The following is a 16,649-nucleotide window of genomic DNA, read 5'->3' on the forward strand; positions in this document are numbered from 1 at the left end:
TTTTTAAATCTTCTTAAGCACAGGGAAGTTGACTGAGTCAGTGAGACTCTTATTAAATTTCAAGTAAACATAGAGAGAAAGATACAAGAAGGAAGTGGTTTCGTAATCTCAGATAATCAGATGTGCGCTTAGTGAGTTTACTAGAAGCTGACTAGCTGAACATATATCTAGGGCATGTGCACAGCTACTCTCAACTTACATTAGTATATTTTGATCACTTCTCCCCATATGAATGCAAAGGCAATTAAGTCTTGGTGAGGTTCCTATTTCACCTTCACCAGCTCTCAAAAGGCAACAAGCTCTTGCTTTAATTCAAAATGAAGGTGCTGTATTAGACACAATTCAGATAGCTTAGAAGCCATATGTGTCCCACTGTGTATATGCCCCATTATACCCCTCCCCTGTTTTGAGAGCTAACAGGGGACTGAAATTAATACAATTTAGAATTTGCTGCTCTGGAATTCACAGGTGGGAATGGGATAAAGCCAGTGGGTTTAATGCCTCTAACTTAGCCTTCTAAAAAAGTGATGCATGCTGAAACAATTTTTTTTTACTTTCACATATATATCCATGGGGTGTGAATTGGTGGTGACTGACCTGGAAAAAGACCTTGGGGTTGTACTGGATAGCTCAATGAAGATGTAGACCCAGCTGTGAAAAAGGCATGTTCCTAGAGATCAGTAGGAAAGGAATTGAAAATAAAACTGCCGGTATCAGAACACCATTGTATACAAATCTATGGTGCAACCACATTTGGAATATTGTGTATAGTTCTGGTCACCTCAAACAAGTTGGAAAACGCTCAGAAAAGGGCAATGAAAATAATAAAGGGAACGGATCAACTGTCCTGTGAGGAAACATCACAGAATTCGGGACTTCTTAGTTTAGAGAAACGGCAAGTTAAGAAGTGAAACAATAAAATGGTGCAAACATTTTCTTCCCTCTTTTGTAAGACTAGAACTAGTGTACATCCGACTGAAACTGAATGTTGGCAGATTTGGGACAGATAAAAGAAGCTTGCTCCCACAGAAGGCAGTGATGGCTGCTAACTTGGTTGGTTTTTAGAGGATCGGACAAATTCATGGAGGCCAAGGCTATCCATGGCTATTAGCCACGATGGCTACGTTCTGCCTCCACTGTTATGCCTCTGAACACCAGTTGCTGGGGAAATACTGCTGCAACTCATCTCCAGCTTGCAGGCTTCCCCATGGCATCTGGTTGGCCACTGTGAGAACAGGAGGCTTTTGCATTTAGGTGAATTTAAAAAACAACAACACACATCTCATGTAATACTACAAAGGTACCATGTAAATAGGCTTTAAGTGTCTTCTGGCACAAAGTAATCTCTAAGCAGCCCATAACACAGATTTGAACCGATTGATTTAGGCCAGGAAACATCTTTTACTTGTTCACCAACAATGACAGTTGAAATGCAGCTGGACAGCTTGCTGCTGCTCTTAATCAGATAGCAGTTTTTAAATGAGATAGGCAAGAGCTGCTGTTGTCATGCAGCATGTTTCCAGAGTCACATACACAACACAGTGTGTTTTGCTTCTTAGAGCAGTTGCTCCCTGGGGATTAAGACACCTCAGGAGTACAAAGTAGCAAAGCCCCACAAGATCAGAACTTGTGAGCAGATCCAAAGGAAGAATGAGCAGGGTTCTCTGGAATAAAAGCCTGGATGCTACTTTGATGCTATGTGTCACTCCAATTTCTGCTTCCCTTTAGGTAAATTGTGAGCATGGTTTCTAAAACGTTCCATTTTCAGCCCCCGCCCCCCCAAACCACAACTTGGGAGAAGTTAAACAAGCAAAGCCACTCAGCTCCCTCCTCAAAAGATTAGATATTTTTAGACTACTTCTCAGAAAAAAACCCTCTTGTTTATAGTTCACTAATGATGGCTGTTGAACCCTGAATATTTTTTCAGAGCACAGCAGCAATTAAAACAGCCAGAAGACTGATAAGCACTCAAATGTGTGCCTGTTTGTGCATGTGTGAAACATTCGTGATTTTCCTTTTTAAAAAAGAAAAGAAAAAAGAAATGAGGCAAAATAGAGGAGATTGATGTTATGAAGGAATAATCACTGAGATGACCAGGGCAAACACATGAATTACTACTTAAATGTCAGCTTTGACACAGTTTGCAATCCATTACTCATAATGCTTTAATAAATATTGCTTAATAATATTTAATAATGCATGCTTGTTTCCATTTTGTTGTATGATGTGGAAATAATATTAGCGTCACAATATTGTTCACAGCAGCTTTTGCTACAGGAAGTGACCAAGAGGCAAGGAACTATATAAGTGTGCAAAGCTATTTAACCTCATCTAGTGGCTTTGCAGAAATGCATTCCTATTAGCAAGATCCCCAAACCACACTGCATATAAACATTAGCTGCTGGCTAGAATGCAACAGCTAAAGCAGCCTAAATGGCCTTTTCTTCTTCACACAAGTTCTCTCATTAAATGTTAATCCAGTCGACATAAGCACAGTGGGGAGGCACCAGCACTGAACTTAAATGATCCTCAGAGTCAAAATAAGGCTGCAGATGTTCAGTGTTTAAATTTCTGTGTTAAGGTGATGGCTTATTAGCAGTTTTAATTAATCACTATAAAAGCAAAACAATTTAAAAAAAATTACCTTTATTCTTACATGCTTCTTCATTCAGAACTGTACAGATTGTCATGCAAAGGCAATACCAAACAAGCTATATGCACAGCATGCTATGAAGTCCTTCCCAGTGATCTGGTTCTTGGAATTTTCAGATTCTTGCCCGCTCTGCTACTTTCTGAATCTGTATGCGCAGCACAGATCCCTACCTTATTTGGCTGCCAAGCCTATTACAGTGAGCAAACAATGCCTTCTCTGTCAGAACAGAGAATGAATAGTATCACAAAGACACTCCTCTCATGTACAGCTCTGGACTTTTCCCTCCTCCTCCTTTCAAAGCAATCTAACTAGGGTGAGAACGGATGACAGGAAATCGCTAGTATATTTTAGTGTGTCCCCTTCCTCAGTGCCAGTCATCATTATTAAAATGACAGCAAAAGAATATGATTTTTTAATTATTATTCAATAGCATAGATTTAACAATGGAATGCATCAACTGGCTTTATACTTTCTAAGTGACTGGATGTGAAAGCAAACATCTGGAACATCCATTTTCTGGGTATGGAAAGTCTGCTTCAAGCCATCAAGAGCAAAACAAAAGAGCAAGAAGAAAATCTCACAGATTGTCAGCTGAGTGTGGATAAATCTTCCGGCTACTCTCTGTTTCGAAACAGATTTGGTCTTTGAACAGAGACCGGGCTTCGGGAATTGAGAACTTGTATTATGAACGATAGAGCAAGAGTTTGAAGTGGGATTTGTGTGATGATAGCGGATGAATAAATCTTTGGGTGACTGGGGGCTCACTTTGCTCCTTCAAGGCAAGGAGACTAATTTCAAGAAAATGCAAAATGATTCTGCGGATACTGAATGCCTGCTGTGCAGTGATCATATTGGTGCAATGATCTTTCGTGCATTAGAGCACCTAAATGATAAAAATATTAAAATGATATAAACTTGTGGTTTATAGGCTAAGCTGTTCCTCTGCTATCAATAACATTTCACTATAGAGCCATATAGTACACTATTAAATTAAGTATCCTTACAGACATTGCTGGAAAGATACCAGTGTGTCTTCCAATGAAAGGAATGTTTTTTTAAGAACCAAACCTTTCTGTACATAGCCCATTCTGATTTTATGCTGTCTGGTAGCACATGTATTTGATTAAACCCATGCAGTGGCGGCTACTTGACCATATCTGGACCATCCTCCTACATTTTCCTTCAAAGACTGCCAGAGGCTGATTGAGAGTCACCAGATGCTACAGATAAATAGACGATGGCTATTCGCCATCATGCCCTACTTGAGTGTTTCCCAGGGGCATTTGGCTAGCCACTTGTATAGACAGAATGTTGTATCAGGTGGACAATTGGCTGTATCCAGCAAGGGTCACAGGAAATCAGCCAAAGTTCTTCCAAGTGTAACTTCAGACAACTGAATGCACCCTTAATATGAAACAGATGAGTTGAGTGCCATACACATTAATTTTGCAGGATCCCCACAACTGCACAAGTCTGACACAACGACACAGTCAATACAATTCCCAGATGACGCGTCCCAATGCAGTAATTATGTAATTAAATGGCAACTCACTCACAAGCTAAATGGAGGCCCTTTTATTTTCCCCAAATGAGTTTTGAACAGATTGAGGCTGACAATGTCCATGATGAAATTTTGTCATGTTCCTACTCATTATAACAACGTATTAACTATATAAAAATGAAGAGCTGTGGCCTAGAGGAAATGGCCTGTGCTGCCTGACTGATAGAAGATTGTGGGTCTTTTTACTCCTTTAAAAGCCTGCTTCAATATTTATTCTAAAAATGAATAAAACCAAGTAATGCTACAAGGCCAGCACTGTATGTACATTCAGTACATGTAACACTACTTGTACGATCCAATAAATGGCAAAAGGGAAATAATACATAAATCTTATGGAGGTTTTTAAAAACATTTATTGCTTGAGGCAAACCAGAGCTAGTTTTTCTTTTTTTAAGGTCAAACTGCATCAAGGTAGTGCAGCACTTTATTCTCAAATGTAGCTCAAGGTTTAATGTGCCAGAGCAGCTGACGTGGTCTTGGAGACTGCAGAACACCAGCTGTTTTGGATCCATCTTATTGCAGTTAATAACATAAAAATGAAAGATTACCTATCAAAATGAAATCCTACTTCACGTAGGTACAGTGAACTACCATGAGTCCAGACCCAGAATAACCTTTAATTCAACTAAGCATTATTGAATATATCCATATGGACACAGAAGTGGCCCAGATGAGGAACAATAAAGTGCAGCTGAATTCTCCTAAGACAGACACACTACTGACAAGTAGCTCCCAGTTCTGAGAACTGGAGATTTTGCCTGTATCTAGCAGGAGGCTACCCTGCCTCTCAAAGAAGTATGCTGTTTAGGAACAATTACGGTCGTACCTCAGAAACAGAACGGAATGCGTTCCAGAAGTCTGTTCGACTTCCAAAACATTCAGAAACCAAGGCGTGGCTTCCGATTGACTGCAGGAAGCTCCTGCAGCCAAGCAGAACCCGTGTCGGACATTCGGGTTCCAAAGAATGTTTGCAAACCGGAACACTCACTTCTGGGTTTGCGGCATTCGGGAGCCAAAGCGTTCAACTCGCAAGGCATTCGACTTCTGAGGTATGACTGTACTGGAATGTTCATGGAGGCCCGGTAGCAATAAAAGTCTTGCCCAAGTTGACTCTCAGTCTTTTCAACCCAAATATTTTTTTTCAGATATTGATAGTAACAGGCCAAGAGCAAACTCAGTGGATAGAGTAGATTCATACAACCACCCTGCTGTAGCTCTAAAGCCAATACCAGTGATTCCTTTCCCTGCAACATCAGCTGCAGAGGTGGTTGCATGAGGAAGTCTCATGCAAATTACAATTGTCTTCTCTTGAGCAGAGCTGAAACTTGAAAGCAATAAAACTCTCAATGGTTTTACATACACTCAGCTAAGCTTGTAGACTCTTGAACACATGTCCTGATCATGCAAACGACTATGTGCCCTGAAATAGCTTTGATAATTTGGTTGACTATAGAGGTGTTGTGATGTGGACACAAGAATACATGGAGCTCAACTGAAAAAGTGTCAACCCAGAAACCAAATTAGAGTATTGTATCCTCAATCCTAGGCCTTTATTTTATTCCTTGCTTTGATATGCATGCCTCTTGTGATTTGCATGAAGCAATTTGTAGCTGATGAAAGTCTCAACAGAATGATAGCCATTGTTAAGTTTTGACTCACAGTGATGATAGCCAGCAAAATATTGTAAATCTTATAATACACTTGATGTTTCATTGATAGCAAGGTCTGATTAACCTAATAGCAATATTGTGTGTCCTCCACACTCATTTCAGTATTACCCCTCACAACTTCATCCAAGATAAATTGAGGGGTCCCACCTATGGCACCCACTGCCCACCCAAAGCATGCATGAAATCCTATTGCTTGTGCATATTCTGAATAGGCATTTGAAGGAAGGCTTCAAAACTGGAGCCTAGCAGGCCACTGAATAAAAAATTCCAAGTGCATACTTATTGAAAATAGGCTTTTAAACATTTGTTTTCCTTTTTTATGAAAGGGACAAATAAATTGCATATTATTTATTAAATTTATTTTATGTCCTCCGTCCCATAGAAGCCAAAGGTGGCAATTCAACAGAGCCTTAGACGTACCACTGACTATTGCTCCTCTAGCTGTATTCACCCCACACCACTTGTTAATGTCTACACATGGGGGGAAATGCAATCAAAAGTAGAATAAATATGCATCTTTCTAGTAAGTATTTCAGTTGTTGGACATCTTGAACTGCCTGTCATACCATTTCATGAGTACTATTCTGTGCCTCATTTAAGAAGATGAAATAACTGACAGGCTTAGTGGTCTTTCATGCTGTTATTTTCATTTCTTAATTAGATTTCCAATCATGCCTCCCCCCCCCATACTTGCGACTTTCACATGCATTTAAAGTAATATGGCTAGGAAAATGACAAAAACCAATCATTTTACCATGTTGTCATGACCGAGTAATAAGAAATCCCTAGATATAGTTTGAATTATGCAGAATATTTCATTTAGCTAAATGAAATTGCTAAGCTCTCAAAACACAAGGGAATCGTAATAAAAACACTTTTCTGACATGCCAAATCTGATTAAAAAGCATGTCAAATAATACGCCAAGTCACTGGATGTCAGCATAATGGAGGACTTTGGAAATTAAATATTCATGAAACTAAAATTATGCCCATCCACCAGAAAGGGAAACCATGCAATATGACTGCACATTAACAGATAATTAATCTTAAGATTTCCCCTATAAAAATACAAAGAGGAAAGACTGACATCTTGTTGCCATTCCAGTGACAACACTAGGCAAAGTAATTAGGAAAAAGAGCTTTTTTTAAAAAAAAAATCACCAATCTGGTGTTCTTTTTGTGAAACAGCAACACTGTTTTCTGTCCACCTTTTGAAAGTGGCCTGTGTTCCATTAATGTCTGGAAACTGCTGAATTTCAAAATATGCTTGCTGTAGAAAACCTTAGCTCTTGAACTTCAAAGGTGTTGACATCTGTTTCGGAACTGATTAATGAAATATTCAGCATTAGACTAGGGATGCGGAACCTATGGCTCTCCAGATGTTGTTGTCTCACAACTCCCTCTATTGTAAGTCGAGGACCCGCACCCGCGTAGTGGTGAATAAGGACACAAGTATTTAGGTTAATGGGCTGAAAAGGCCACAACTTTTATTGATTACAGCATGTGAGTGGTATTGGCTTAGGCATTGGATCACACAACCTATAGAGTGGTACCTCGGGTTACATACGCTTCAGGTTACATATGCTTCTGGTTACAGACTCCGCTAACCCAGAAATATTACCTCGGGTTAAAAACTTTGCTTCAGGATGCGAACAGAAATTGTGCTTTGGCGGCGCAGCGGCAGCAGGAGGCCGCATTAGCTAAAGTGGTGCTTCAGGTTAAGAACAGTTTCAGGATAAGAACAGACCTCCAGAACGAATTAAGTACTTAACTCAAGGTACCACTGTAGGTATAAAAACAAATGTATCTAAGTTTTGAAAAAACAACAGCTTGGTACGACTTTGTTACATATGTAAACAGTATGAACAATGAGACAGGACCTGCTATGAAATATGGACAAATGAGGAACACTTAATCTTACAATTGGATTGTTTACTGAAACAATGAGATTTTATTTATCATTTTGGACGCTCAACACAAATTGCCTCTGCTCTTTAATTAAAACTATGACTGAAGAAAAATATCACGTATGCAGGGATAAATACTAATACGGTATTCATTTCTATGTATGGTGTAGTTTGATCATTTGTTGGAATATATTACTGTAATGAATAAAGTGAAAATTGCAGTGGCGGGGGGAGGGAGAGGGAAGGAGACCAATATTTTAATCAGTTGCCTGTAATGCTTTTCATCACTACAGCCATGCACAAAACACAGAGTTAACATTATTTCCTGAAGTTTATTTCCTTTCTCGCAATGGATTCTTATGAGAGAAATTTACCGCAGCAGCTGCAGACAGCTGTGAACTTTCCCAAGGGGCATGCAGCTGCTTCTGCTTCTGATAAATCAATGATAGTTCTATGATGATGGTGAAAAGAACTTAGCTACCCCTGAAATAAGATCATTTGCTGGTATTGTGGGAACTCAGGCAGCAAAACTGCTATTACATGTATTCAATGCAAAGAGTGTAAATTAATATCGGGAAAGCAATTGACTAGAAACAATGTGGGGGGAGGGAAATAAGATGAATTATGCAAAATATTTCTGGCTCTTGAAATGGAAAGTCTCGAAAGAATCTATGGGTCCTTGTAAAAGTCATTTCATCTTCATCCTTTCTTCCTAGTCAAACAATTAAGCAGATGAATATAAAATACTGAATATTATGAAATGTTCCTAAATATATATCAAGTTTCATAATTATTTGTGGTGAAGGATTTGCTGTGACATCAAGCACTATGAAAAGGAATGCATTCAATTCTGCACTTACACCTAAAGTGAATTTTCAGTCTTCAGGAACAACAGAAACCTAGACATCTTCAGAACCTTTGCAGTATGATATGCAATGCTCTGGCGTCTACTTACTTCATTGCAAATATATTTTATTCATCAGCATTTTGGTGGGAATTTCTCCTAATAGACACATTTTTTAGTAGGCAATTTTGCTTAATATAGTCATTTTTGCAAAGCAATTTCCTCTAATATAATGCATTTGTTCTAGACTCAGGTAGGTAGCCATGTTGGTCTGACACAGTCGAAACATATTAAAAAATTGTCCAGTAGCACCTTAGAGACCAACTAAGTTTGTTCTTGGTATAAGCTTTTCGTGTGCATGCTTATAGCAAGAACAAACTTAGTTGGTCTCTGAGGTGCTACTGGACAATTTTTTAATGTATTTTTTTATATAATGCATTTGTGTATGTTGATTTCACTAATACATGCATTTGAATAAAATAAAATAAAAATACTACTAGCTGCCATGGTAAACAACCCCCTCAACTTTAAACTGTTAGGACAATTTCAGGTACCACATTTAAGAAGAAAACCACCACCACCCATTTTCCATGCAAATAGGGGTAGTAAATTGGATTAGAACCTAAGTGATTAAAAATATAGAACTCCAAATATAGAATTCTGCAACATGCTGGTTCTGTCAAGTTTCTTTTTAGCAAGACTCGGTCAACCTAAGGAGCTAAAAAAGGCCACTTGTTTTTCTTTGGCACCCTTACTATTACAAGAGACCTGACTTTGCAAGCTGTTGGTTACAAGCAAGGCTGTGGGGGAGAAGAATAGACCTCTCATGTACAGGACACTCATTCTTCCTCCTCCTCCTCCTCTTACAATGGCAAATGGTAGAAGTTGGAGGAGAAAATGTAGAGAGAGTAAAAGGGACAGGCAGAGCAAAATAAGAATTGGGGTAGAGGGGGGAAAGCAGTGGCAGATGGGAAGCACCAGAGCCCATGCATGCCTCTTCCTAGTTATTTTGTGTGCTTTTCAAGCCATACTAATTCTGAAGCTGTGGAGAAGAAGCCAGGAAATAAAAGGCCTTTTTTTTTAATGGGCTAAACTAAATCAATACAAGAGCTTCCAAACACCACCACTATATTAGGACCATCAAACAAACATACTCAGTAATAGCCCAAGACGTAATTTATGACCTCATAAACGTCTCCCATGAATGAGCACCCTTCACTGCTTGGGTCCCCCATCCATTTACAGCTCTGTATCCAACTTCCTCTTCCCTTCAGCCTCTTATTTATATATATATTCCAGCTGCGTCTCACCAGCATTTCCTCTCCAAGAGCTGATCCCGTTTTTTCATTCAACGTTCCCAGTAAGTGAAGTGTTAATATGACCCATGCATATCAGCTGATCATATCTCCTCTGTTCGAAGCACCACTGAATTAAAACAGCATAAATCCCCTCTGCCAACTATCAAAAAAGGGAGAGAATGCATTAGCAGAAACCCCTGGTTTTTGAAAAATGGCTTTTAAACTGATTCAGCTGAGCCACAGTTTTGCCCTCCATTAGGGAAAGGCCAAAATGCTGATACTGCTTCTCTAAACCATTAGCAAAGCTACACCTCTGTTGTCATAACCATACAGGGCCATCTCTTACTAGCATAAATCTAAAAGCATTTAAGTATCAGCACAAGAGTACTTACAAATATACATATAGTAAGTCAACTAACTTTTACTCAAAGTAGACCCTTTGGGTGGAATTCAAAGTTGTGCTATGCCAGATGAAATGATCCCCCTTCCTTTGTGTGCTGTTCTGAGGGTTCGCTCACTGAAATTAACAGACCTAAGTAACAGTCAGTTGAACACAATCATAAAGCCCATTGATTTCAATGATTACGAGTTAGTCGGCTACCACCCCAACAGAGCATGTCATAGGGTGTTTTAAAGTTTGAGCTGAGACTTCATTAGATTTTAATTTTAGTGCTTTCCGTAATACTGCTTTGGTAACTGCCGTTGCCCAAGAAGCATTTCCACGACAGTATCAATAATGTACCGGTATTTGTTTTCATTTGTCATAGTTTGCTCTTTAACACAGTGTTATTGATGAGCAAACAAACAAACACAAAACCCAATGCCTATAGGATTTGCCTCTTGTCACTGGCATTTCCCGCTCCATTTAAAACAAAAGTTGCCATATTGCCATTATTAGGACTCAGATCTTAGCAATAGGCACACACAGGCCTGGAAGTAAATTCACAAAAGGAAAAAAACCAGTTATTTCTAAGCAAAATACACAGCCTAATCATGCTTTGATTTCCCCCCCTCCCCCACGTTCCTTGGTGCCAGCTCATAAGAACACAGAGCTGAAAGGCTTCAGGAACAGGAATTATATCCAAAGCTATCCGAGTTGAATATTATGCTCCCTCATAATGCAGTTTGATACAGAGCTGTAAGCAATGCTTCTCTTAACCCTTATTGCCTCAGGGGCTGAATCCACCAAATTGCTTCTGAACTGTGAAATCATCTAGCTGCCTTACACAGATTATCTATTGGCTTTATATACCTGCTCAAACCTTGAGATCGTGACTGAAGGACCTTCTCCAGGCTCTTCTGCCTAGAGAGGTGAGGTGGGTGCTGGGGGGAAGCACCCCCTTGCCCCCTCCTATTTCTGAACTCTTGCCATTAACATAGGCTACTTTTCTTTCTCACCAACCTATAAATATACAGTGGTGTTGTTGTTGTTGTTTAGTCGTTTAGTCGTGTCCGACTCTTCGTGACCCCATGGACCAGAGCACGCCAGTGGTACCTCGGGTTAAGAACTTAATTCGTTCTGGAGGTCCATTCTTAACCTGAAACTGTTCTTAACCTGAGGTACCACTAGCTAATGGGGCCTCCCGCTGCTGCCATGCCACCGCCGCACAATTTCTGTTCTCATCTTGAAGCAAAGTTCTTAACCTGAGATACTATTTTTGGGTTAGCAGAGTCTGTAACCTGAAGCGACTGTAACCTGAAGTGTCTGTAACCCGAGCTACCACTGTATTTTGCTCTTTCTGTGCCCTCCTTGATTCCCACCCCTTGGTATTGCCACCAGGTGTGTGGTTATTAACAAGAAGGGTAGAATGCCCTCCCCAGCGAGACATTCCAGAACTTTTCCACACCTGGTGAGGACTTTGCAAAGTCTTAGACCTTTTAGAATGTTTGCCCTTGAAATACATTATTTATGCTGTGGTTTCAATGCTCCTTGTTCTGGTCCTTAGGCAGGAAATGGATTGATTAATGTAAATGTTCCAATTATGAATTTTAATGTTTTAATTGTTTGAACTGTGTGAACTGCCCAGAGGACTTTTATTGATTGGCTAGTGAACATATGGTCTAAATAAATTAATTACAGAGATAAAAAGCCACTTTATAATGGTTTGGACCACTGGTCTATCTGCCCCAAACTCTGGCAGCAGCTCTCCAGAGTTTCAGCAAAGGCCGTTTCCTGTTGCTGAAGGTATTCCCTAGTATTTCGAGTTAAAACTAAATCTGAAAAACCAAGTATTCCAGGACCAAGAGACATAAAAAAAGCAGAATGGTACTTTAATGTGTGTGCACTTTTTAAAGAGTTAGCTAACCAATGCAAGACTGTTGGAGATCAACTGTTAGATCAGGCATAGGCAACCTTCAGCCCTCCAGATGTTTTGGACTACAATTCCCATCATCCCTGACCACTGGTCTTGTTAGCTAGGGAGCATGGGAATTGTAGGCCAAAACATCTGGAGGGCCTGTGTTAGATTATCAGTTCTGGGGATCAAGGGCTATAGGAATCACACTTGACATTTATGGTCTTTTCAGCCAGGTTGCTTTGATTGACAGGTTAACTGGCAAATCATAAGCAGGAGAGCATTTGTTAACACCATTTGGGAGCAAAAAGATGAGGCAATCAAGGTGTTATTTACAAAGCAGACTCCCTGGCCTTTCCTGTCAAGGCAGCAGAATTCAAAAGGAGGTCTCAGAGATTCAGTCCCTGTAACTCAGAAGTGGCAAGTGCTACATGACCTGGCTGCTTTGGCAGAATGGTGGACTTGAGAAAGTGTGAATCTAAAGGAGCTATATGATTGCAGGGTAGGTCGTGTCACATTATATATACTCTAGTTTACTAGCTTCTAGGGGACACATCATGTGTGGCTGGGGTCAGCAAACTTTTTCAGCAGGGGGCCGGTCCACTGTCCCTCAGACCTTGTGGGGGGCCGGACTATATATTTTTTTTGGGGGGGGAATTAACGAATTCCTATGCCCCACAAATAACCCAGAGATGCATTTTAAATAAAAGCACACATTCTACTTATATAAAAACACGCTGATTCCTGGACTATCCGCGGGCTGGATTTAGAAGGCGATTGGGCCGGATCCAGCCCCCAGGCCCTAGTTTGCCTACCGATGGGCTGGACTCTCTTCTTAGGAAAACGCTAAGTGGTTTGCTGAGGTCAGAACATGCAGCATTCTAAATTAATGAGTGATAATCCAGTGGTGACTGTCTGCTGATGGAAAAGAATAGATCAATAGAACGCAGAGCAATGCAACTTTTGATGACTCTCTTCTGCACCCTCTGCACAACACCTCCCATATTTGAATCAGCTCTTGGGGTGGCGTCCCCTAACCCTCTGGATCAGATACAGAATAGGATAACTGAAAACTGTCCCCCTCCCTATTTCATTCCATCAGAATTCCCTTCCATCAGTGGACAGTCACTACAATGGCTAAGTGGGATATGTTTAAGTACACTAAATAATTTTGAAATATTTTTATAAAAAGATATATGTTTTATGGCTTCTGGTTACATATTATATTTCCCCCTCAAACTACTGACCTCTAAAAAACAGCCTTGGCTATGATTATATGGTGTTGTTTTCCTAAAGAGTCTCTGTATAAAACATTGATGTAGACGTTGCTTGAAGTTGTGAAAGAACAGACTTTTATCTTACAAAACTTATTCTCTTAGATTATTTTGAAATCAATATATTGGACAGCTTACACAGGCCTTTAGCGATATGAAAGTAAGTATTCAAGTCTCCTTTGAAGACCATTAAGAGTTTGAAATTACTGTGGCCTGAAGCAACTGTTATAAACGCAAACTCATTAAAAAGAAGAAAATGTATTAGTATCTTATGCCCTAATCATAAAGAATGGCCTCTGTGTCACCATCCAAGAGCTTCTTTCAACTTCTGGTGTGAAAGGGCAAAAATTCCATTATTTTCTGCAATAAAAAAGAAGCATTTATTTAACAATCCATTAAAAAGTTGCCAAAAAATGAGAACTGAGCTTTTTATTTAGCTGCTTCTTTAGGAGTATGAGTTCAATTTAAGAGGATAAGCATCACTCTCCATCAGACATTAGTATGTCTGAAAAACATTTCCTTTTTGATGTTCTGAATAAATGTGGCTAAATTAGTGAAAAGTGATATCTAAGCAAGCTCTTAAGACTTTCTTCTCATTTTTGGCAAAGGAAGTTCACAGCAAGTTACATAATTCAAAACAAATGCTTAGGTGTAGCTGCTGCTGCTGCATTTTGAATTACAAAATGGGTAAAGGAATATATTTCAGTGGACTAACTTTTATTGGTGCAAGGTTAGGCAAACTGTTCACTTAGTTCCCTCTATAGTTAAGTGGGAACTAGTGGAAACTTTAGGGTGGTATGCAGCTAAATAGTTACATTAGAGCAATGACTTTTAGCTGTGCAATATAGCTTCCCCATTCTCTCTTCTTCCACTTTGCCCCCAAAATCTGCTCTGTAGATAACTCTTCAGCCTTGTATTCAAAGTCTTGCTGCCATAAAACTCACTGGATGGCCCTGGACCCAATCACTATCTCCTGGCATAACCTACCTCACAGCTAGGGATGGACAAATCAGTTTTGGTTCCCCTCAGTTTCTCATTCTTCCAGTCTTAAAATCAGTTCGTCACATTTCTCCATCTGTTTATTTTTTAAAAAAATAGTGCGCACACATGCTTGCAAGCAATCCTGCCTAATATGCACATCTTAGGAAGCAATTTCTCCTAACAAAATGCGGTTGAATGCTATTTTCATATGCATTTTAATGCACACATTTATCTAAAACATGTGTTCTGTTACACATCTTTCGGTTGTGAAACTACCTTCTGCCTTTGCAGAAGGCTAAAGCAGTGGTTCCCAATTAGCTAAGTACTGCAAAAACCCCCATTTTTCAAAAGCCAAGCCATGGACTCCCTACTTTTGAAAATTTTGATAGATATATGGTAGTTTTTGTTACGTGAGTGGTGGCACAGACCCCCTGGATGGGTTATGTGGACCCCCTGGGGTCCACGGACCATCACTTGGGAACCACTGGGCTAAAGTATTATTTCTGACCAAGTTGATTCCTCATGGCTCTGCAAGTTCTCCTTATCACCCAATAATGTTGCATTGTAGACAACACAAACAAATTAGACCTAACTCTTCTAGTGCAACATTGATCTTGTAGGGGAGTAACGAGGGGACAGAAAACATGCTCAAATTGCTGTAGAATTCAGCACAATTAACTGCATACAGTGGTACCTCGAGTTACAAATGCTTCAGGTTACAAACTCTGCTAACCTGGAAGAGTTACTTCGAGTTGAGAACTTTGCCCCAGGATGAGAACGGAAATCGTGTGACAGCTGTGCAGCGTCAGCAAGAGGCCCCATTAGCGAAAGCACGCCTCTATTTAAGAACAGTTTCAGGTTAAGAACGGACCTCCAGAACGAATTAAATTCATAACTAGAGGTACCACTGTATTATATTCAGAAGCACAGAAACACATCCCAACACTATTTTTAAAGCAATGAGGAGGGGGGTTATTTTGGGTGTTTTTCTTCTCAAAATATCCCTCAGTCCCCCACCATACAGGATTCAAAATGCAAATTTTGAACCTTCCATGGGGAGAAGCTGCTTGTGGCAATGTTTTACAGGAGAAGAGTTATTCCCTTTCCCTTCAGAAACTGCTTTTCTTTTTTCTTTTTCTAAAAAAGAGACATCATGGGTCCATTAAAGACATCCTCATGTAAATACAATTTGCCTCCCACCCTCCAGTATCAAGAAATATGTCACACCTCATTAGAAATACAAACATTGCTATGGATTAAGTATCTATTACTCTTTGGTGCCTGTGTTTACATTTCAGTGACTGTGGAGTGGACTTTCAATGAGCTATACATGTGTAAAGCCTTCAGCTTCACAATTATCCTTTGGTTCTCTATGGAGGTAATCCACTTTCACAGACTGCTTCTTTCTTGAATTACTTTAAGAACAAAAAACATTCAGGTCCAACCAAAATGTCACAAAATAGTGTTTCAAGTTATCAAGACCTCTGTATCAAGTGAAATGTTCTGTAAAGCAGGATGGGGTGGAGGGGGAAAATAGGCTGGATCTCCAAACCTTGAGGTCTGCATTTGGACTTATTCTGATGAAGGAGATAGTGAACTAATTTAGGATGCTTCCGGATGGGGGCTTTATGCTGTTTATTATCCCCCCTCCCCTGCCTCATATGAACACAACTGTCCACACAATCCTTTTCATCTTAATTTTTCATAGGGCATTCTTCACCTTCCCATCTATGCCAGAGGGCAGTTCTCAACAGAATATAGTATTTGTGCTGCATCATTTTATCCTTCCCCTCACCCACTCTCCTCAATTACTCTGCTACCCTTTTCCACTCTAGGAAGTTGTTTTTGTACTTCTGTTTGTGAACCTTTAATTTATTTTCCTCCCAAGTGTGCAAGAGCAAATAGGAGTGATCCCTAGTTATACTGATATTTAGCTGTGATGAAATTCTAATAAATTGGTCTTGGGCAAGACTTTTCAGTTCTATTTTTAAAGTACGGATTTATGTGTGGCAATTACAGGTATTGCCCCCATGTGAGCAGATCTTGAGCAAACAGTTTCTCTAAACTTGGTTGCTGAAATTACATTGTACCTTCAAGCACGCGGCAATCAGTGCAATTCCTAAATATGGTGTCAGAAACCACCAAATTTCACCGTCACAAAAGGATC

At 39.8% G+C, this 16,649-nt stretch overlaps 1 protein-coding gene across 8 annotated transcripts in view; it reads right to left on the reverse strand.

Annotated features, from left to right (window-relative positions):
* Positions 1-16,649, reverse strand: part of PAG1 (phosphoprotein membrane anchor with glycosphingolipid microdomains 1) — a 96,598-nt gene that overhangs the window by 43,998 nt on the left and 35,951 nt on the right. For 3 of the 8 annotated variants that reach the window (XM_083623380.1, XM_083623378.1, XM_083623376.1), the window contains exon 2: positions 598-670. The exons of 2 other annotated variants lie outside the window; for them this stretch is intronic. The gene's annotated coding sequence lies outside the window, so the exon portion shown is untranslated. Of the gene's footprint in view, positions 1-597; positions 671-2,644; positions 2,886-16,649 lie in introns of those variants that run through there. 3 more of the 8 variants (XM_083623382.1, XM_083623383.1, XM_083623379.1) reach the window with 3 other exon arrangements.

The sequence above is a fragment of the Podarcis filfolensis genome (assembly GCF_964270895.1).
Source record: "Podarcis filfolensis genome assembly, chromosome: 7".
Classification (NCBI taxonomy): Eukaryota; Metazoa; Chordata; class Lepidosauria; order Squamata; family Lacertidae; genus Podarcis; species Podarcis filfolensis.